This window comes from Hemicordylus capensis, chromosome 4, assembly GCF_027244095.1.
Source record: "Hemicordylus capensis ecotype Gifberg chromosome 4, rHemCap1.1.pri, whole genome shotgun sequence".
Taxonomy (NCBI): domain Eukaryota; kingdom Metazoa; phylum Chordata; class Lepidosauria; order Squamata; family Cordylidae; genus Hemicordylus; species Hemicordylus capensis.
Genome location: NC_069660.1, coordinates 40455086 through 40476671, shown reverse-complemented (window position 1 = coordinate 40476671; position 21586 = coordinate 40455086). Strand labels below are relative to the sequence as shown.

The 21586-nt window shown below is 45.4% G+C and overlaps 1 long non-coding RNA gene across 1 annotated transcript in view; it reads left to right on the top strand.

Annotated features, from left to right (window-relative positions):
- Positions 1-836: 836 nt before the first annotated feature.
- The window catches only part of LOC128324639 (uncharacterized), a 36494-nt gene continuing 15744 nt past the window's right edge, over positions 837-21586 (top strand). The window contains exons 1-2 of the long non-coding RNA XR_008306993.1: positions 837-1271; positions 9136-9198. This is a non-coding gene — a long non-coding RNA (uncharacterized LOC128324639). The remainder of the gene's footprint in view (positions 1272-9135; positions 9199-21586) is intronic.

Sequence of the window (21586 nt, the reverse complement as noted above, 5' to 3'; positions counted from 1 at the left end):
TTGGAGGGGCTGACTTTTAAATTGCATGCATGAATAGTCATTCATACTAAAATGTGTACACACACTTACACTTATAGGTGATGCAACATAATAGTATTCTGCAAACCATATATTGAGTCCAAGAAGTAGGACTGAGGGCAGTCCTGAAACAGGAGTGAGAAAAACCCATGGAAGTGTATTCTCCAGTGCCTGTCTCCTGGAGTGGCTGTTCATGTGGAGCCTCTTATGAGGCTTGGGCCTGTGGCATCTTTGGGCTTCTCTTCTGAGTTCTTGGCCATGGCATATATAGTGTTTTTGGTTCATCCATTCCTTGATCCAGGCCAGTTTTTGAATGGGGCTTTAATTACTCATGTTCCAGTCCTGGAGTAGAGGCGGGGCTAACAAACAGCCAGCAGCAACAGCACGGAAAAGCAGTCTGCACTTGCCTCTCTGTACATAATAATTTTGATTAAACTATTACTATTCCTGATTCTACTCCACCGCCTTGTCCTTGCATACCACAACTCTTTTCCTTGGATTGTACAACATACACACATACTCACAGGCCCTTGCCACCCTTGTGCCAACTCTTCCATTGCATTGGAAAGCATTGCAGCCTGTACCCACTGGGGACCAAGTCAGTAGAATCTCCTGTCCCCAAGCCAGAGATGATGTGCTGGCTTTGGCCTAATGCAGCTGGCTCACCTGCTGCTTTTTCTTCTGAAAAGCAAAGGAAGAAGACTGAGGGGGGACAAAACTTCAGGAAGGAAGTAGGTGGGGCAAATTTTACTTATAAGCAGCATGCTTCTTCTCTCTCTCTTCTTCACTGGCAGCAAACAAGCTGAGGCAGATGTAGGTTGCACACTATCAGAGCATTAGAATCTGTGCAGTTACCAAGAAGTGGGTAGGCCCAGCAGGCTATTAGTAAAATCTAAGGGAGACCCCAGTACAAGGAAAAGGGTAGAGAAGGAATCCTGAGTGAAGGAATGCAGGACTCACTCCTCTTTGCTTATTTATGCTCTTGTGTGTGTGTTTTACCACATTCCCTTTAAGTCAGTTAAGCCAAGGTTTCCTTGGCAACTAGAACAAGAAAGGCTCTGCTACCTGCAATCAGCCCAGCAGGTAGCTCCTCGTGGAGACATTCCTCATGCAAAAGAAGTGTTGGTGCAGGTCTTCCTCCTCTTACTTCCTCCTCTGATCTCAGTCTTGGTCACTCTGCAACAGAGACCTTCCCCTTGACCCTAGAGAAAGAGAAGCCACTTCAGCTGGTACACCTGAGTCCTATTAACATGGTATGTTCAATGTGTTGTTTACATTGTATGCATGTGGAGAATTGTAAGGTAAAGGTAAAGTGTGCATCAAGTTGGTGTTGACTCCTGGCGACCGCAGAGCCCTGTGGTTGTCTTTGGTAGAATACAGGAGGGGTTAATCATTGCCATCTCCTGTGCAGTATGAAGTGTATGCACATGCAATTATTCACGCATTTATGTTCAGTTCAGTTTAACATATGTACAATCATGAACTTCTTATTTGTACCCTTCATTTATGTTCGACGCGCGTGCAGTCTGTTGACATTGTTTACATATGTTTACATTTACCTTGGTTTACTTTGAAAATGAATGCTTGTACAGTCATTCACACAACAGATAGGTGTATACAAACATCCGCACACATACAACATAATGTCTGAATAGGGCTATGTATGAACAGCCTTTGGTTCTAGTCTGAAACCAGACTTTGTGCACAAATTAGGGAGTGCTATCATAGGCCCCTTCCATTCTACCTTGATGGAGACTAATTTTTGGAAGAGACAAAAAGGTCCCAACCTCTTCTTGCTGTTCTCTGCCTTTTACAGTGCTCCAGGCAAATGGTCCGTGTCTATACACACCTTATATCCTTCAAATGAGGAACAGGCAATACTACGGGATGTAATATGAGTGTATTGAAAAGGACCATTTGCCTGGAGCTCTTACCTAGATTTGGGCTTCCAACCTAGTGTGTGAATAACTTGTCCTTTCAATGAGATTTTAACAATATTTTTGCATGTAACAGAAGGCTGGTTCAAGTTATACGTCCATTGGCCCTCTCAAATGTGTATGGAGGAGTGTGGGTGCGCACATCTCTCCCACATATAGTGGGCTATCTTCTTGCTGTTTAATTACGGAAGGGAGTTGTTCATTTGAGTCACCTTTCAACCCATGGATAAAATAGTACTGTTATATTTTACCTGCAGGCGCGGCTCATGAACTCTCCTCCGGGGGGGGGCGGCGGGCGGCTTCTTTAAGGCAAACGGAGCCAGTGCTCTGTGCCGCCCAGCAGCCCCCGCGGAGGGGAATCGCCTCCACCACTCACCTGGCCACTGGCAAGGGCTCACCTCCGCGGGAGCCAGGTGTGTGGCGGAGGCGATTCCCCGCCGCGGGGGCTGCTGGGTGGCATGGAGCACCGGCTCCGTTTACCTTAAAGAAGCCCCCCGCCGCCGCCCCCCAGAGGCCCGTTCAAGAGCCTCGCCTGTTTACCTGTGCATGGAGAGGGAGTCTGCATAAACTGCAAGCATGCTAATAGACAGTAGCACCAACAGGGGAGGGAGATGTTTGCACTTGCGCTCCTCCCCCATGGATCTAAAAGGGCCAGTGATATCATCTGAATCAATCCAAAGAATGGGCGGGGAGGCGGCAGGTTGAGGGTAACAAACAGGACAGAACGTAGGCTTCACACCAGGGTTGGTAACTGAACTGTTTTATTTAAAGGGTTTTACACTTCTCCATAGCAGGGTGCCTAACCCAGGCCTGAAAAAAGGGGAAAGAGAAGGGAGGACATGTGTGGAGGCTGGGCTGTAAGGAAACAGTGTATCCTTAAGTGACTGAATATAACACAAGAAGCTGAAACTTCTTTGGGTTGGTAAAACTGATTATCTGAGTAGTGAAGTAAATCTAGTCTTGGCTGGGTCAGACTCCCTCTGAAAGGGAGCTTGAGGGTGCAGCTTGGGGGTGCTTCTGGACCCAACACTCTCCTTGGAGGCACAGGTGGTGATGCTGTGCAGAAGTGCCTTTTTCCAGCTATGACTGGTGCACCAGCTGCAACCCTACTTGGAGAAGTTGGACCTGACCTCAGTCACTCATGCTTTGGTAACATTCAGATTGGACTACTGCAGTGTGATCTACGTGGGGCTGCCCTTTCGGAAGCTTCAGCTGGTTCAGAACGCTGCCGCAAGGATGCTCATGGGTGCAAATTGCTTCATGAGTATTACACCCATCCTGCATCAGCTTCATTGGCTACCAGTCTGCTTCCGGGCTAGATTTAAGGTGCTCGTATTAACTTTTAAAGCCCTACATGGCTTGAGGCCGGGGTACCTGTCGGATAGCATTTGCCTATATGAACCTGCCAGGGCCCTCCACTCATCATCTCAGGCCCTGTTCATGGCCCCACCACTAACAGATCCAGTTGGTTGGGACTAGAGACAAGGCCTTTTCGGTTGTGGCCCCTTGGCTTTGGAACACCCTCCCTGAAGAGCTCTGCCATGCTTCTCCTCTGTTTAGAAACAACTAAAAACACACCTTTTTAAAGGGGCTTTTTACTGTTTCACCTGTTGTGTATATCTGGTAGGTTCTTTAATTTTTAGTTTTTATAATTCTTAGTTTTTATCTTTAAGATTTTAATTTGGAATTTTAAAAGCTAATTTTGATTGTGGTTTTAGCTTGGATTTTTAATTTGTTTAATTTGGTTAATTTTATTAGTCTAATTTTATATTGTAACTGTTTATAAATGTTGTGAGCCATTCCAAGCAGTAATGTACTGCAGGGGCGGGGTATAAATGCTTTAAATAAATAAATAAGAAGCAAACATGGATTTTCTAAAATAGAATTTCCCCATCTATTTGGATAAGATGGAGGAGTGTAGAGAGAGGAAGTACAAAAAAAGGCTTGCTTGGGGACTGCATGATGGAGTGCTGGCAAATAGATAGAGATCTCTGAGAGAGGGGCATCAAAAATAAAATAAAAGAGGTAGCTTCTTTTTTCCATGAGTGAACAGGAAACCAAAAATAACTGGGTGGTTTTAACTCAACTCCAGTATATGAGAATTAGGAAGTATTAGGTTTACTTACTGACAATCTGTGTCATTATGTTCAATCAGAAAATAAAGACTATCATTTTGACACATTGCTGTCAGCCTCAGGCTATGAAGGGACCCTGAGCAAAGCATTGAAGAGGGCACCCCAAGGATTGGGCCCCTCAAGGACATATCCTTTCATGCCCCCATGATGCACTCCACCCAGTGCATCCCCCCAAAATGTTCTGGCAAATGGGAAGAATTGGCAGTGGGTTTGTGATGGCTTCTTCCACCCTCCCCATTAGTGAATGGGCGGAATCTTCCATTCCCACCTTCAGAGAAGAGCATAAGAGGATAAGAGCAGCAGTTCCCACCTTCAGAGAGGAGGAGGAAGAGGAGAAGTCACTGAGCATTTACCAATGGAGAAGGTGGGAAGAAAAGAAGCTGCCCCCACAGCTGGGTTCTCAGCAGCCAAATTTGACAAGTTTGTGTCATCACAGAGGCCGTTGGGAGACAGTGTACTGCCTGATGAAGAGGGCAGGAAAAAGCAGTGGCTGCATGAATCTCCCAGGGAACCTGTGCCTCTGCTACTATCACAAGAAGGTGAGCAGTACTGGTACTAAGGTTCAGGAATTAGCTGAGCAGGCCTTCTGATAGGCGTGGGCCTTCACTCCAGTGCAGAATCTGGCCAATTCCTGATGCTGTCCCTGGTTGATGCTTCAGACAAAAAGCACCACTGCTTACATTCTGTACTGTCTTTTGTTTGTATTCCTGACCTGCCAGGAAAATACAACGCAGAAGTTCACCAATGTGGATAATAAAAGAATAGAATGAAGGGCAAATATATACACACACATATACACTGTGTTCTTAACTGACCCAAAGATAGGGGAGGGGGAAGAGGAGAGAGAAGTCATTAAATCCAAATCACAGCCGATAAAAAGAGATAGCTTTATCTTTTCTTGAGGGATTTGTGAGGAAGGAAATAAGATGGTAGAATGGACCCTCAGTAGGTCAGCTATATGCACATAATTGCATTATTTGGTGTGTGTGTGGGGGGGAAAATATTGGTTCATAAATGTATATGGTACTGAGGCTGGCAATAGCTTCTTTAATTTGTATAGGCTTGGCAGCATATAGGGCAAGAGGCACAATTACCTCGGAGGAATTCAGTTTTACAGAACATATAAGGGATTTCATTTGCTTTTGTCCCAAGGATAATAGAAAGTAGCAGATGCCTGACATCATAATAGAGTTCAAGTGCCTTAGCAGTATATCTACTCTCAAAGAATGATAGAAAAAAGCTGTAGTAATGTGCTTTGCAGTGAGTATAGGAAGCACAGAACATTTTACAGCTCCTGCAGATAAACAAGGTTTTGATTCCATTGTCCATCAATTGATGCAGCTTTTGGATGAGATGGCACCATTAACCCTAATCTGATCAGTGGAGATCAGTTAATTTTACAGTCAAAACAAATGGCAGGCTGTGAACACAGTACAGAGAGATGATGTTACAGGAAGTAACCTGAGTTCATGTGCAGTATGGTTCAAGAAGGAACATTGTTTTATTCTAAAGCCAAGAGTAGCTTAGGGAGCCAGTCAATGGGTTTGGACTGACTTGTCTCCCTGGTTTTGGTTGACTTTCTTTATCTCTGTCTCCCACTGTTCTCTCTTTTCCTTCCCCCAACCCTCCATTATCTGTTAACACAAATTCATTCGGACTTGTCTCCATCAGTCCCTCAGGCCTTCCATGAAGTTCTCACCAACCCTTCCTAGTCTACCCGAAGCCGCATGGGTTCCCTCTCTAACTGCTCTGATGGCCCCTGGGGGTCCAGATGGGCTCAACTTGTATCTGTTCACTGAAGCTGTTCAGGTTTCCTCTTTCTGTCAGTCTGCTTCTTCCCTTGGTTCCCCAATCTGACCCAAACTGTTTCCCTACACTTCCCTTCTTCCTCCCTCCCTCCCTCCCTCTCTCTCAATTTCAGCAGACTCAATCCAGTCTCTATACCTGAGTCTTTTTGGGGTCTGTTTCCATGCCTGTCCCACCAAACATGGAAACCTCCCTCCTTTAGCCTCTTGACCGACCCCACATTATTCCCTTTAGGGAGCTTGGCCATGGCTGGAGGACAAACTCTTCCAGTATCTCCTCTACCCTCCTAAGCTTTATCATTGTGTGTGCAAAGTGTGCACAACCCTCAAACCATGCCCCCTGCATCAGACACAAGGGGCAGGGCCAATGCAGAGAACAGGGCCCTACAACCCAGCAGAACTTCCTTGCACAGTCATCAGTTTATGGAATTTGCTTCTCAAGGAGGCAGGGAAAGGAGCTCCCGAATTGCTGACTGGGGAAGGGAAGCTCTGCTGGGGCTGGGCCCCATTTTTGACATTGGCCCTGCCCTCTTACATTTGACATAAGATGCAGTGGTGGGGCTGGTGCCCAGAAGAGGGTCCATTTGGACCCCCTCCCATCCCTCCTCAGTAAGCATTTCATTGAAACCCTGGCTAGCTGGGCTTTTCCCTCCAGCACAGCCAGCATTTCATTGAAACACTGGCTGGGGAGGAGAGGGGTGTGCCTCATGCTCCCAGACAGCGAGCATTTCATTTGCTGGTTGGTGCAGGAGGGGAAAGGGGGTGCCCTGGCCAAGGGTGAGGGGAAGCCTTGGTGGCTCCCCCAGACCCTGGCAGCTTGGGGACAATCTTCCCCCCTTGCTCCATGGTCCATAGCCAATGCCCAGATTCATCCGGGTCTAAATTCTTCCATCCTCCACTCCCTCTCCAGATCTTTGTACCAACTTCTTACTCTCTCGTTACCCAATCTGGTTCCAGTGTTGTCTATTCTGTATTCCCCCTGTCATCCCTTCCCCATCTCCCTTCTCCCACTTCATGTAGGACATACTTAGTATATCATACATATAGTCAAGCAAATGACCTTTAAATTGTTATTTAAATAGCCTTGGTAACTAAAGGTGAAGGTTAAGCAATAGCACCCAGACACGTGCTTCATCTTGCGTGTTCTATGTCATGTGGGAATGCCCTGATGTTCATATGATTAAACCCTCACTTTATTTATTTATTTATTTATTTATTTATTTATTTATTTATTTATTGTTGCATTTCTATACCGCCTTTCGTTAAAAGACAACCCCAAGGCGGTTTACAAAAGTTAAAAACAGACAATAAAAACATCAAGCTAAAAAATATAAAAACAAAAAAACAGGCATAAAAACAATACAAGTAAAAACACACAGAAGCAGCAATAAAACAATTATGTAAAAGCCTGGGTAAAAAGCCAAGTTTTAACAAGCTTTCTAAAAACCGTGATGGAATCCGAGGAGCGAATGGCCACTGGGAGAGCATTCCAGAGTCTGGGAGCAGCAACAGAGAAGGCCCTGTCCCGAGTGCACGACAGCTGGGCCTCTCTCATAGTCGGCACCCGGAGCAGGGCCCCCTCAGATGTCCTCGTCAAGCGGGCAGCAACCCTTGGGAGCAGGTGATCCCTCAAATACCCCGGGCCCAAACCGTTAAGGGCTTTAAAGGTCAAAACCAGCACCTTGAATTGGACCCGGAAACAAACCGGTAGCCAGTGCAATTCTTTCAGAATGGGGGTGATGTGCTCCCAACGGGCAGCTCCGGATAACACCCTTGCTGCCGTGTTTTGCACTAGCTGCAGTTTCTGGATATTCTTCAAGGGCAGCCCCACGTAGAGCGCGTTACAGTAATCGAACCGCGACGTGACTAAGGCATGGGTAACCGTGGCCAGATCTGCCTTCTCGAGAAAGGGACGCAGCTGGAGCACTAGCCGAAGCCGTGCAAAGGCACCCCTGGACACCGCCTCCACCTGAGCTTCCAAAAGCAGAACCGGGTCCAGTAGTACCCCCAAGCTGCGTACTTGCTCCTTCAAGGGGAGTGCAACTCCATCCAGAACCGGTAAAATCTCCTCATCCCGATTGGCTCTCCTACTGACCAACAGTACCTCCGTCTTATCCGGATTCAATTTTAGTTTATTAGCCCACATCCAGCCCATCACGGCCTCCAGCCCCCGATTCAGGACATCCACCGCCTCCCTAGGATCAGATGACAAGGAGAGATGGACCTGAGTGTCATCTGCATATTGCTGACAACTCAGTCCAAGTCCCTGGATGACCTCTCCCAGCGGCTTCATGTAGATGTTAAACAGCATGGGGGACAAGACCGATCCCTGCAGGACCCCACAGGCCAACGGCCACGGGGCCGAGCAGTAGTCCCCCAGCACCACCTTCTGGGCTCTCCCCCCAAGAAAGGACCGGAACCACCGCAACGCAGTGCCTCCAATTCCCATACTCGAGTGGCGGCCCAGAAGGATACCATGGTCGATGGTATCGAACGCCGCCTAGAGGTCCAGCAGAACCAACAGGGACGCACTCCCCCGTCTAGTTCCTGGCGTAGGTCATCCACTAGAGCGACCAAGGCAGTCTCAGTCTCATACCCGGGGCGGAAGCCAGATTGAAAAGGGTCCAGATAATCCGTATCATCCAAGAACCTCTGCAGCTGGGACGCCACCACATGCTCTATCACCTTGCCCAAAAAGGGAAGGTTAGACACAGGCCTATAGTTATCCAGGTTGGAGGGATCAAGGGAGGGCTTCTTTAATAGTGGTCTTACCACCGCCTCTTTATAATGAATGAAATATATTTTTATTCCTATTTTAAGTCTGTGGTTCTCAATTCCTTGTGGGAAGGCTCCCTGTTTTATAACCATGCCTTGGGTCCAAAGAGGGGTAGAAGTGCCCCCTTGTAACAACGAGAAGTCTATGTGGGACAGGGGGAATTTCACAAAATGCATGAGCTGTGCTCTTTTTACAGATGCAAGGGATTGAGTCCCCACCCCTCCCCACTCACATCCTCTGTACATAACACAGAGGTAACAGTTTTATAGATTTGTTTATTTTTTTATTTTAAAAAAAATCAGACAGGAGGAACAATTTTAACAAACATACATTAAGACAAAGAAAAGGTGATTTTAAAAAAATCATCTTTCAGCCTAGAGCCTTTGGAATCAGGCAGTATATAAATTAAATGAATAATAATAAATTAAATGAATAATGCTAAAACCTTTTCCTCTCTCAACTAGGGGTGTACACAAAACCAGAAAACCCGAGTTGCTTCGAATGGAACCAGACTTGAACCGAACCAGGTACAGTCCATTTCTGTGCACACTAGAGCCAGACCCGGTCTGGTCCAAGCCGGGTCTGGCTCGAGGGCAAGCCCTCCAGCTGGGCCAGTTTGAGTGCGACCTCGAGCTTGTTCACACATCCCTACTCTCAACTTTACATGGTATATAAATATCGATTACATTCCTCAAAACCCTCCCCCATTTAAATCAGCAAGCATAAAATAAAAAACAAGAATTTTGCAGATGACCAATCATGTGTCCTGGGCCAGAGCCACCTTTCAGTGAAATTTCATTGTCCAAAAGATGACAATTTGGATTGAATCTATTTTCTCTTCTCCTTTTATTGTCTCCCACTCAAGTATCTCAGTTTCCCAGCCTGAAGAAGATCCCCTTCTCCCAGTCTCTGACTGCTGCTGTTAACCTAGAATAGGCCTGCACAATTTTGGCCCCCTCCAGCTTTTTTTGGACTACGACTCCCTTAATCCCCAGCCACAGTGGCTAATAGCCAGGGATTATGGTTGTTGTAGGCCAACATCTTCAGGAGGGCTGAAGTTGAGCAGACCTGACCAAGAACAATGATTCCCAAATGGTACAGCAGGGACAGTAGAGTGCCAAGAGAAGAGCATAAGTATGCCTTGAAAAATTAAGGCACCGTGTTGGATGCATCCATCATTCTGTGCCCGGCAAAGCAGGGAAGCCTGTGCAGCACTGATATCCAGTTATCATCCTATAACTATTACTGCTACGACACAATACAGTTTTTGCTGTGAAAGCAATTAGTGTCGTTAATTTCTGGCTCAAAAACAGGACTCTTGTGGTTCTTAAGGCAGGGATGGCAAACAGAAATTCAGCAGGTATGGCTTTATTTAGGAAAAGAGTAAAGGGGAAGACAATTACTGAGCAAATTTTCAGGCAAAAATCGTGCCACCTCTTGCGTGATAGAGAACACTGTTGTGCTAACATGGTGTTCATCTGGATGTCAGGCAGCATACTTAAAGAGCTTCGGTTGTGATGATTTTCTTATTGGCATTGGTCCATCTTTTAATTATTTATTATGTAGAATCAACGTGTTGGCCCAATATACGGGTTCTGCTGAGCAAAATGCATAGATTATCTGAAAGCTGGTCTCATGGTAGCAAGCATGACTTGCCCTCTTAGCTGAGGAGGGTCTGCCCTGGTTGCATTTGAATGGGAGACTAGAAGTGTGAGCACTGTAAGATATTCCCCTCAGGGGATGGAGCTGCTCTGGGAAGAGCAGAAGGTTCCAAGTTCCCTCCCTGGCATCTCCAAGCTAGGGCTGTGAGAGACTCCTGCCTGCAACCTTGGAGAAGCCGCTGCCAATCTTTGTAGACAATACTGAGCTAGATAGACCAAATGATGCCACACCCACTGATTTTCTCCTCGCCATCTTTGTCTCAGAAACCACAAGAGTCCTATTTTGAAGCCAGAAATTAACAGCCCTAATTGCTTTCACAGTAAAATTTTTATTGCATAGTAGCAGTAACAGCAGTTATAAGATAACAATTGCACAGAACTGTACAGAACATTCACACCAGGAGGAATATTATCTCGTGATGTGTCAGCACCTATCTGATGATCAGTTTAGCATGTGAAAAATGCAGTGAGAACATGTCTCACACAGGAAAAAATCCCACCCCCTCAAGTCAGTTGGGAAGACTTGGCCTCCCGACATGCTCCAGTGTAAAGATGAATTCTGCAAGGCAGCCACAGCAAGAGGATAACAAAAAAAAAAAGGTGCCACTCACACTGAAAGACGATGCATATCTGATAATGATGTGGTAAACGTATATCACACAATGAACTGGTCCTGGGTGAAGATCTGGAATGGCAGTGTAAAACATGATTTTTTTCAATGAAACCAGCAGAAGGAAGAAAAGAAGGTACCAATAATAGTGGGAAAAGATGCAAGTGGTGATGTCTTTAGAAGTCACGGTTGAAACGGACTGTGACCTTCAAAGTGAAGAAGCTCATCTACTGTGAGGGTACCATCTCCATCAAGCAATAACCCCCTCCATGTTGTATACTTTCCTCCTGTGGCAAACTGATACACAATTTTCACTACGGGTTAAAGTTATTCCTGAACAGATCTGTTAACATAGGAAGCTGCCATATACTGAGTCAGACCACTGGTTCATCTAGCTCAGTATTGCCTACACAGACTGGCAGTGGCTTCTCCAAGGTCGCAGGCAGGAATCTCTCTCAGCCCTATCTTGGAGATGCCAGGGAGGGATCTTGGAACCTAGGTGCCCCTCCCAGAGCAGCTCAGGGCATGCCCTCACCTCTTGCCTGTGGCTTCCTAGAGGCATCTAGTGGGCCACAGCATGAAACAGGATGCTGGACTAAATAGGCCTTAGGCCTGATCCAACAGGGTTGTTCTTACGTTCCAATATACTGTTAATGCGATTTATATATGAAATAAAAGGAGATATATGGATCTTGTGTTGGCATCATTTTACCCTATGTATCATTTACCGTACTGAGCGCTGATATAACTAATTGATATGAATGACCTGGGCTTGATATGATTTCGTACATAACTAGAAAATTATAATAGGAAGTCTCCATTGTCTGCTAATTAAATTTTACTTCAACTGATGAATCACTGAAGATGCTCTCCAAAACCTTTTATCTAATTACTGGCTTGAATAAGTATATAAGCAGTGTTTTTCTTTCACTTTGGTACTATTTTCCCCCCTCACTAACATTCATAAATATTTATACTATGCAGGAATTGCACCCATAACTGCAAACAACTGAGTCAAAGTTGTTTCCAGCCAGTTTCCGGCTTGGTGTCCCCAGTTGTCATTGGACTACAACTCCCATCATTCCCAGCCACAGTGGCCTGCTCTACTGTTTCTAGCCATGAAAACTCGTATAAATAGTGTTACTATGATATAATCAAAATTCACTTTACATCTTCTGACATCTTTGTTCCTCTGATGAAGCATTGTACCTTAATGAATATATGAAGCTGCCTGCTTAGACCAAATCATATCATGTAGCTTTGTATTCTCATTGGTGGTAGCAGTTCCCTGGGGTTTTAGGCAGGGTCTTTCACTACCTGAAGATGCCAGGGCAGGAACCTGAGACCTTCCGCATGCAGTGTAAGTTCCTTTCCAACAGGCCTGCTCAACTTCAGCCTTCCTGCAGATGTTGTCCTACAACTCCCATAATCGCTGGCTATTGGCCACTGTGGTTGGGGATTATGGGAGTTGTGGTCCAAAAACAGCTGGGGGGGGAAGGCAAAGTTGAGCAGGCCTGCTCTACGTCATACACATCTCTGTATCAGTAGTCTTCATTTTGATGTTGCTGCTCAGTCAACTCATTCCTGGACTGAAAGTTGCCCTCTCAGTATTCCAGACTGAGTGTGATTCACTCAGCTATCCCAAGATGAAATATGGGCAGAGTAGATCTCAAAATTGGCATTGATCTTCTGAGTGTACAATATAGTAGTTGTGTGATTACTTCCCCATCTTACCCTTCACCACAAGGCCATATGTTACCTTGCTCCCATTCAGGCTCTTTTCAGAAGCTGTGCAGCACAACCATAAATTAGAATCTATGCTTGTATTGAACAAAGTGCATGATCACATTATCAGAAAACAAAGGACACTGCATTCAATTAACCCAGATCACATCACCTAAATGAACACATGATTTAACTCTGAGAGGTGGATTTTTGTCAGCCAGATACATTAATGATAGCAGTCTAATGTAAGTGCTCACATGTTGTGAGATATCTCATGCTCCATAAAATCCATTATGACATTCTAAAACATCATCAGAATGCACCTGGGACTACATTGAATGAATAAACTCCTACAGGAATGGATGTTGATTATTTGGGCCTTTAGGCACTACCCAGTTCTATAATAACTATCAAGTCAAAAATACAGGTGGACCTCATTATCTGCAGAGCTTCTGTTCACGCCAATTCCATGGATAACGAAACCATGGATAATGAGCATTAAGTGAATGGGATTAGGTTCCTGGAAGGCACAAAAGGTCAGAAAAACAGCACAAAAATGGTGGAAATAATTGAAATAGTGCCATAGCGTGCTCTGCGGGTCTCTAACTGTCCAGCAATATGCCCCCACAGCCACCAATTCAGCCAATTTTCTGCAAAAAATAAAGGGAAATAATTCTTTTTAAAAACAGAAGAGTCACAAAATGGCTCCTTTAAGCAAAACGGTGGCTGGAAATGACTTTGGAGATCATTTCTAGCCTCCTAGGAACTGGGGATATATGGATTTTAACCTTTTGTTTCACCATGAATAGTGAGGTTGGGTGCATATCCTCGGAACCACAAATAGCAGTATTGTGAATAATGAGGTCCACCAGTACATGCTTTGAAGATAAGAACATAAGAACAGCCCTGCTGGATCAGGCACAAGGCCAATCTAGTCCAGCACCGTGTTTCACACAGTGACCGACCAAATGGCTTTGAGAAGCCCACCGGCAAGAGGTGAGCACATGCCCTCTCTCTTGCTGTTGATGAAAGATGGTGAAAGATCCTATGCAGTCGGGGTGTGTGTGTGTGTGATGTAATGTATATAAACATGAAACATGAAAATATAAAAGACTGCATTTTGGCCCCACTGAGGATAACAGTACATCTGATGAAGAGGGTTGTAAGCTATGGAAACCACAATAAATCTGTTAGTTTTTAAGTTGCCACAACACTCTTTTTCATCTTTTGCAAGATATCCTGAAAGGCACTGTTATGGCAATGCTTTGAGTGCATTGATTCCAGACATTTTACCTTGTGAAAAACTGCTGTCATCAGCTCCTAAGTAGACCCCAGGAGGAGGTTTTGTACCTTGTCACTGTGAACCCAAACTATGCACTTAGCAAAGATAAAACCAATAAGTATAACTACTTAATTACTGTTTATTGTTCACAACCACTTTTATTCTGTCCTTAGTCCTTCTCATGCTCCTTTGAAACTGTCTGCGCTATTTTGTAAGTGGGAAAATCCTTTCATCAATATTAGTCTTCATAAAATACACAACTATAGAAAGAGCAAGAGATTACCCTCTTACATTTTGCTGAAGATTAACTTTTCTCTCTCTCTCTCTCCAAAACGATTAGATGGCAGTGTAATTTTTTATATATATATTTTTTGTATACATGAATTCAGTCAGGTGGAATGGAGTTGATTAGCTCTCATTTCAGGGAAGCTGATTCAGAGATTTCATCAACACGTTGCATTCTTGTTTGATGATGGAACTTTGGCTGGTCTGTAAGCAAGCTATTGATTTCCTTGTTTGTATAGAGCATGTTGCAATAGCATAGCCTGAAGTGAGATATTAAGGAAAACATCCTAGCTGCAAAAAATGACTTTGCCAACAAGGAACTACCTTACACTTTGGCAAATAAATGACTCATGTAACTCAGAACTGCAAACCTCAACCGGATGTCAGGATTAGAGTCTAAGCTTTTCTACTAGTGAGTCTCTAACTGGAGATTCTGGGAACTGGAGATCTTGTGATCTTGTGAGCATTTTGTGAGTTCAGTTCCCAGTATCTCCAGTTAGTGGCTGACTAGTAGAAAAACTCAGACTTATTTGGCCTTCAAGACCCTTTTAAAGGCCTTCAAGACCCTTTGAGTAGAAAGGCAACATACAAATATCTGACATAAATAAGTAACAGATGATACCTTTTTGTTTCATCACTGAGCTATGATCCCATTTCTGTGGCCAATACTGGTATGAGAGTGAGTAGGAAAATATTTTGCACCTGCTCTAATTCACACATATTCTAGAGCAGTGGTAGGCAACCTTGGCTCTCCAGCGGTGGTTGAACTACAATTCCCACCATCCCCAGCCACAGTTTATTGTGGCTGGGCATCATGGGAGTAATAGTTCAACAACAGCTGGAGAGTCAAGGTTGCCTACTCCTGCTCTAGGGGAATCTGTCTTGCTACCCATTGAGTTCCAAAATCCGTTTTGATGTGTTATCCAAATTTCTTTCCAGGAGAAGGACACAATTCAGAATTTCCTGCTAATCTCTTTGGATAGAATTGTAATCTTGTTATATGTGGCAATTTTTGTAGAAAATTAGCTTACATCTTAGACAAATGTTCACTGGACACCTTGAAAAAGACATAGAAGGGTGGTTACAAATATTTATCTATGAAGCTATATTTGTTGATCTGTTCATTTTACGTCTTTCCCTCATTTTTATGCTGTTCTTTCAACAGGAGCTCAGGCCATGTTATATGGTGTTTCCTCATCCTACCCACTTCATCATTCTGGCCTCAGTGCTTTTTAATAAAGGCCTCATTCACACGTAATGTAGAACCATGGGTTCAATGGACCTGCTGTTCCGCTTCCCCCCCTCCCCCACTCTCCTGTCCACGGAGTGGGGGAACTGGCTATGCGGGCTTTCTTCTTGCTGGAAGGACAGCCCACAGAGCCAATCATGGCTGGATAGCTTCCTCTCTCAACTCCAGTCTGACCAAATGCAGCCTTCAGTGCTGCATTCAGACATACCTCTCCCAGACTAGAACCCTGGTTATGAGCAGCGAAACTCACTACAAACTGAGGGTTCAAATGGGAGTCTGTGGAGCACAGCCTTGGGTCACTGGACAAATGGGCCCGGAGTTCCAAATGCGGCCATAGAGAAGTGGGCTTATATCTTCTTACCATGTCTTTGACTTGTATTTCTAGGGGGCTCGACCAAGGTGACATATTGAGGAGAGAGAGAGAGAGAGAGAGAGAGAGAGAGAGAGAGAGAGAGAGAGAGAGAGAGAGTGTGTGTGTGTGTTCTGCATTACTGAAACTACAGGTCAGAAGTGATGATGGGCAAAGTCCCATAGGGTCAATTCATAATTGGCTCAATAATTACACATTTTCTCTGTGAGCATTCAAAAACACTTTATTTGAGAGTGCATATGTTGATATATGTATACTGAGGGTTCTGCAGGCATGTACAATATCATATCACACCCTGAGAATTGTTGTTTGGTTCCACCTGCCTTGCTTCCAACTTGCGGCACCAGTTTTAGGGGGGGAAGTTTGTAAATGCAGCCCTCTCAAATACATCTGGGAACAAGAGAAGATTTTGGATCTAGATGAAGGACATGCACATAAAAACTTGCAAGAAACAATAGTGAGAAGCGATCAAAGTGGGGATGAGATATTATCTAAACAAAAAACTGCTGGGTTGGGTGATCTGATCATGTGGTCGATGCAGCAATCAATGAGAGTTTTATCTAAAGTAATCTAAAGTAAGAGGTTAACACTAAATCCTTTCAACAAAGGATTGAATGCTGCCTTTTGGCACCTGATCTACTTAGGCTGACCTGAACCTTTACTTATTTGTCATTTTGCCAGTAATGAATTGTGGGTGGTGTTTTCATGTTCCAGGGCATGCTTGGGGATCATGAGATGAAATGGGGGAGCCATGTGTGATTTTTTGGGAAGTGGGTGAAAAGTGGCTAATTTTTCTTACCACAAATTAGTGGCAGCAATGGCAACCCTTCTCCTTTTTCCCTTTTTAAATTATTTAATGCAAGCTTTGGTGGTGGTGGTGGTGGTGGTGGTGGTGGTGGTGGTGGTGGTGGTAGCAACATTTCAAGTGCAGCTGGTCTTCCCAATGGCTGGTTCCAGGCAGCAGCCGTTGTTTTCTGAGGATGTTATGATGCAGTATTTTCCTTGGAGCATTTAAGTTAAATAAAATGGTGGCTGGCAGAAACATTATAAGGAACACTTCAAGCACTACTGATGCCACTGCCCAGAGAGCAGTGCCAGTCACTGCAAAGAAGTGGTGGTGGGGGGATGATCCGCAGTGCTTGATGTTCCCATTCCACCCCACCCATGGTAACTTGCAATCCCTCTCCCTATCTCTTCTTGCCCCACCTAAATTCACCCTGTCAGGGATTGATCTCCCTTCAATCCCCAACTGGACAAATTACCAGCCCATTGGGCTTGGAGAATACAAGAAAGGGGGAGAGGTTGCTGGGGTAAGATGTAACAGTAGTATCAAGCACTGTAGTTTGTTTTCCATACACTCCCAGCTCCTTTGATGGGTCACCACCGCCACAGAGACATGATAAATTGTTTTACTCCACCACCATACCACTAATTTGGGTAACTGTCATGATTTTTGCACCCTACTCTCCCTCCAAATTGCAAAACAGGTCCCCCCATTTTACTGCCAATGAACAGCATGGTGAACATGGAGAGAACTGTCTCCAGGTTTGCGGAATGGACACTGACACTGTCAGGCTTAGGGACTGAATACATCTCAGTTTATTTACTTTTGCTCCTTGTTAAGGAAGAGATCACCCTGGGGTTAGCCCATGAGGGGAAGAAAGAGCAGACTCCTTAACTTCATTGTACTCATCGTCATCATCCTCATTATCAATTTTATTTGTATTCTACTGTTCCAAAGAAGTTTGTCTCGAAAGTTGCAATCAATGTACTCATCTCACACTACTAAATTAATTTTCCTTTGTGAGCAATATGGTATTGCAACATACGTCATCACTGGGTGAAGGGAGAGTTCTGTTCCTCTTTGCCTTTGCTCAGTTTTCAATAATGGCCAAATTCAGATGTAGCATGCAATCGGAGTTAAACGTGGCAGAGATTGGAACTCCAGGATGTCCAAAATTGTGAAACTGCAGTTACTTGGCAAAAGCAACCTGCAGTTTGCCTTGCCAAACTCCAAATTGAACCTTTGGTTTGCACAACGTTTTGCTGCCAAGATCTCCAGTTTGGCCACTGAAGTGTTACGTCCGATCCTGGATGGTGCCATAATGGCAGTTTAATGCCATTTTGCAAGCTGCAACCATGGAGCTGGTGGCGCAGACATGCCTGGGATTCTGGCTGCTCTATGGTGATTTTGGCTGGTTGACTCTCCAAGCAGCAGCTCCAACCTGCCTCTCCTGTCACCTATCCCGCTTTGGAGTTGCCTGGCAACAGGGATGCCACCATGTCCCAACTGAGACTTGTCAGCATCTCAAGCTGCACAGTCATCCAGGGACATTCCCTCTCCCACTCTGTCCCTTGCTCCCCTCTACCTGGCAAGCAGGAGGGAAAGGGGAAGGGATGACAGGATGGGCACAAAGAGCTTTGTTCTCCAAGAAGGAGATGCCAATGATGTATGTTCACAACCACAAAGATTCCAGGCAGCAACATAAGCAGGGCACTCTATCACAGTGCAAGGATGGGAAATAGTGTGTGTGTGTGTGTGTGTGTGTGCATGCGTGTGTGCATGCTGATGGAGAAAAATCAAAGTTTGACTCCCTGTCTGGAGTTTGTAAGGCTGCTGCGATTGGAGATATTTTCTTGGCAAAGAGGCACCTTTTGATGTTGTGATTCTCTTTATTTAGCAGGGGGAGAGGAACTGACCCTGTCCATCCCCAGAACAGTACCTCCAGTGACTGTTGCTGGTGTCTATCTGATGTTTCTTTTTAGATTGTGAGCCCTTTGGGGGCAGGGATACATCTGCTTTATTTATTATTTCTTTGTGTAAACCGCCCTGAACCATTTTTGGAAGGGTGGTAGAATCGAATGAATGAATGAATGAATGAATGAATGAATAAAATAAAATAAAATTAAAATAGCATTATGGTATGCAAGGTTAGACGTGCACAATAGCCCTAGAAAATGAATTTTACTGAATAGCAGTGATTGGTCAATTCTGGTCTGAAGATGGAAAATGTATTGGTGCATTTTTGGATCCTATTATTTGCATAAATGATAAGGCTTTGGCATATATACTCGGTTTCCACCCATAATTGAGGCACTTCATGATTGAAGCCCAGCATGCTGTGATTAATAAAGCTTTGAATCTGATGCAACAGTGTGGGCCCTGCCTATAAACAACCCTTTAAAGAGTAGATTTCTTTAACAGTGCCCAGGGTCAGTTTTAAAAGGCAGTTGCAACCAGGGATTTCTGAGCAGCCAAGTTCTATTTTTTTTTCACAGAAAGGTTGGGGAAGGGGGGGCCCAGCCCCTTCCTTTTTGGGAATTTGCAGTCCCTAGGCTTCCTCCCTAGGAGAGGAGAGGAAGTCCCTAGGAGAGGAGAGCTGGTCTTGTGGTAGCAAGCATGACTGGTCCTCTTAGCTAAGCAGGGTCCACCCTGGATGTATATGAATGGGAGACTTGATGTGTGAGCACTGTAAGATATTTCCCTTAGGGCAGGGGTGGGGAACCTTGGCCCTCCAGCTGTTTTTTAACTACAGCTCCTACCATCTCCAGCCTAATTGTGCCTGGGGATGATGGGAGTTGTAGTTCAACAACAGCTGGAGGGCCAAGGTTCCCCACCCCTGCCTTAGGGGATGGAGCCATTCTGGGAAGAGCAGAAGGTTCCAAGTTCCCTCCCTGGCATCTCCAAGATAGGGCTGAGAGAGACTCCTGCCTGCAACCTTGGAGAAGCCGCTGCCAGTGTATGTAGACAATACTGAGCTGGATGGACCAATGCTCCAATTCAGTATATGGCACTTCCTGTTCCTCATGAGAAGGGCTGGTCCCCAAAGTCAGTGTTGCTCCAGTCAAAGGAGCGATTTGACATGTGTGATGATGACATATGCTGACCTGAGGGGGACTGCGCTTGCTCAAGAGAGTGCTGCGCCATAGGGATACCCCTAACAATTCATGAGAAGAAGCATCAGAGGGGAGGAGAGACAATTGCTGAGCAAAATCTCTAATAATGTGTGATGACAAAAAAAATCCCCTTCTCCCCACAGACTGCTCTCTCATGAGATTGTGAGGCCACTGGGGCTCTGTATCAAGCCAGGTTGCTCTGTGGAGCAAAGCTGCAGGAATGGGTACCCTAGTGACTGCTCTCCCTGTCTTGGTGACTGCCACCAAGTAGCTGTCAAAGCATGCCCCCTGCCAGTCTGTACACCCATGTGGACATGTGCACCCTTGCTTGTGCCCCCAAATGGCGACACCGCTCTCCCAGGGTTGCTGGAAATCGGGGCTTCCCTCTCCCATGTTTCCCTGCACTTGCAGATCTGCATACGGTGCAATGCCAGACAGAACCCAGGAATTTTGAATGGGTTTAAAGATCCGTCCAAACACCCAATGTTCCCCCTATCCACGCCTGCAGCCAGGCTCTGACACATGGAGCATAAAAATCTCCTTTGGGTGTGTGCAAGGCTTCACATGGAAGGTTGGGAAGGCAGGGTTTGCAGACATTCTGTTCTATTTTTTACCATGAAGAGTTGGGGGGGCACACAAGCAGGGCCCCCTTTGCTGGTTAGCTGAGAATAGCATGAGAATTCCAAAGGGAGACCTAGGGCTCACATCCCTTGGTCTTCCCCAGTAGACTGGCCCTCTTGTGAGAGGGTGAGCCTACCAGCAGCAAGCTGCCAGGCAAGTAAGAGTTTGGTTTGGTCTGCATAGACTGCTTTGATGGGGTGATCAACACCATTCTAGGTCATGGCAGGACAGCCCCCCCCCCGATCCTTTGCCCTCCCTCATATACATATCCCCCCCCCAGGAAGTCTTCCTGTTCCCTTCCCTTCCCTGACTAACAGGGAAATAGTGTCTCCCAGACCTCCCGATCCCAAAACTGTGCTTGTGCAGGACTGTTTGAGTGCAGGGCTCTTTGGGGGGCAGCGGTGCCATTGCTGTCAGCAGAAGCACTGGCATGGCATGGCATTTACAGGGATTTAAATGCCCTTTTTGTGCTGAGGGCAGGCGGAGCGCTCTGAAAAAGCATGATCGTGCTCTTTTCCCTTTCAAGATCATGGCCAATCGTGGCCATTCCACTGATATGCTTTGCCCACAGTCTGGCCATGGAGCTTGGTGGGATTGGCCTTGATGGTTGAGCAGCAGGGAGGGGTTCCCCTCTCCTGGAACTGGAGGTTGGCAGTCCATGGTTTGAGTAACGTCTGCGGCATGATTCACAGTTTAGAATTGAAACCATGGGTTCACCAACCTCTGGTTTCATGCTATGTCTGAATTCAGCCAATACATTGAAATACCTAGTCTGAAAGTATCAACATACAGAAAGACTCTGACAAGTGAAGCAGTTTCAAATTAACCTTTGGAATTATGCTTTCTCAGCAGACCCCCTTCTCGGTTCCCTTTTCAACAGAGCAGCTATCTCTCCCCTGCAATTCTATTAAAAGGCTCCAAAATAAACCCTTTAGCAGCTACAACAGGGCAAATTAATGTCAACACGCCAGGACATATGTCTAATTTTGGAGCAGAGACTTAAAGATCGGAATCCTCATTATAGGCCTCATCAGCTGTTTCCAAATACCCTTCAGGTCTAGAGAGATTCATTTCAAATGAGGAACATGAATGCAGTGCAGAGAGATAAAGAGAGGGAACTGTTCAGATGGCACATTAATTTCTATCACTCAGCTAAGGCTGTGATGATCATCATTTTGAATTTAATAATTTCTACTAAGTTGCTGTTCAGGCAGT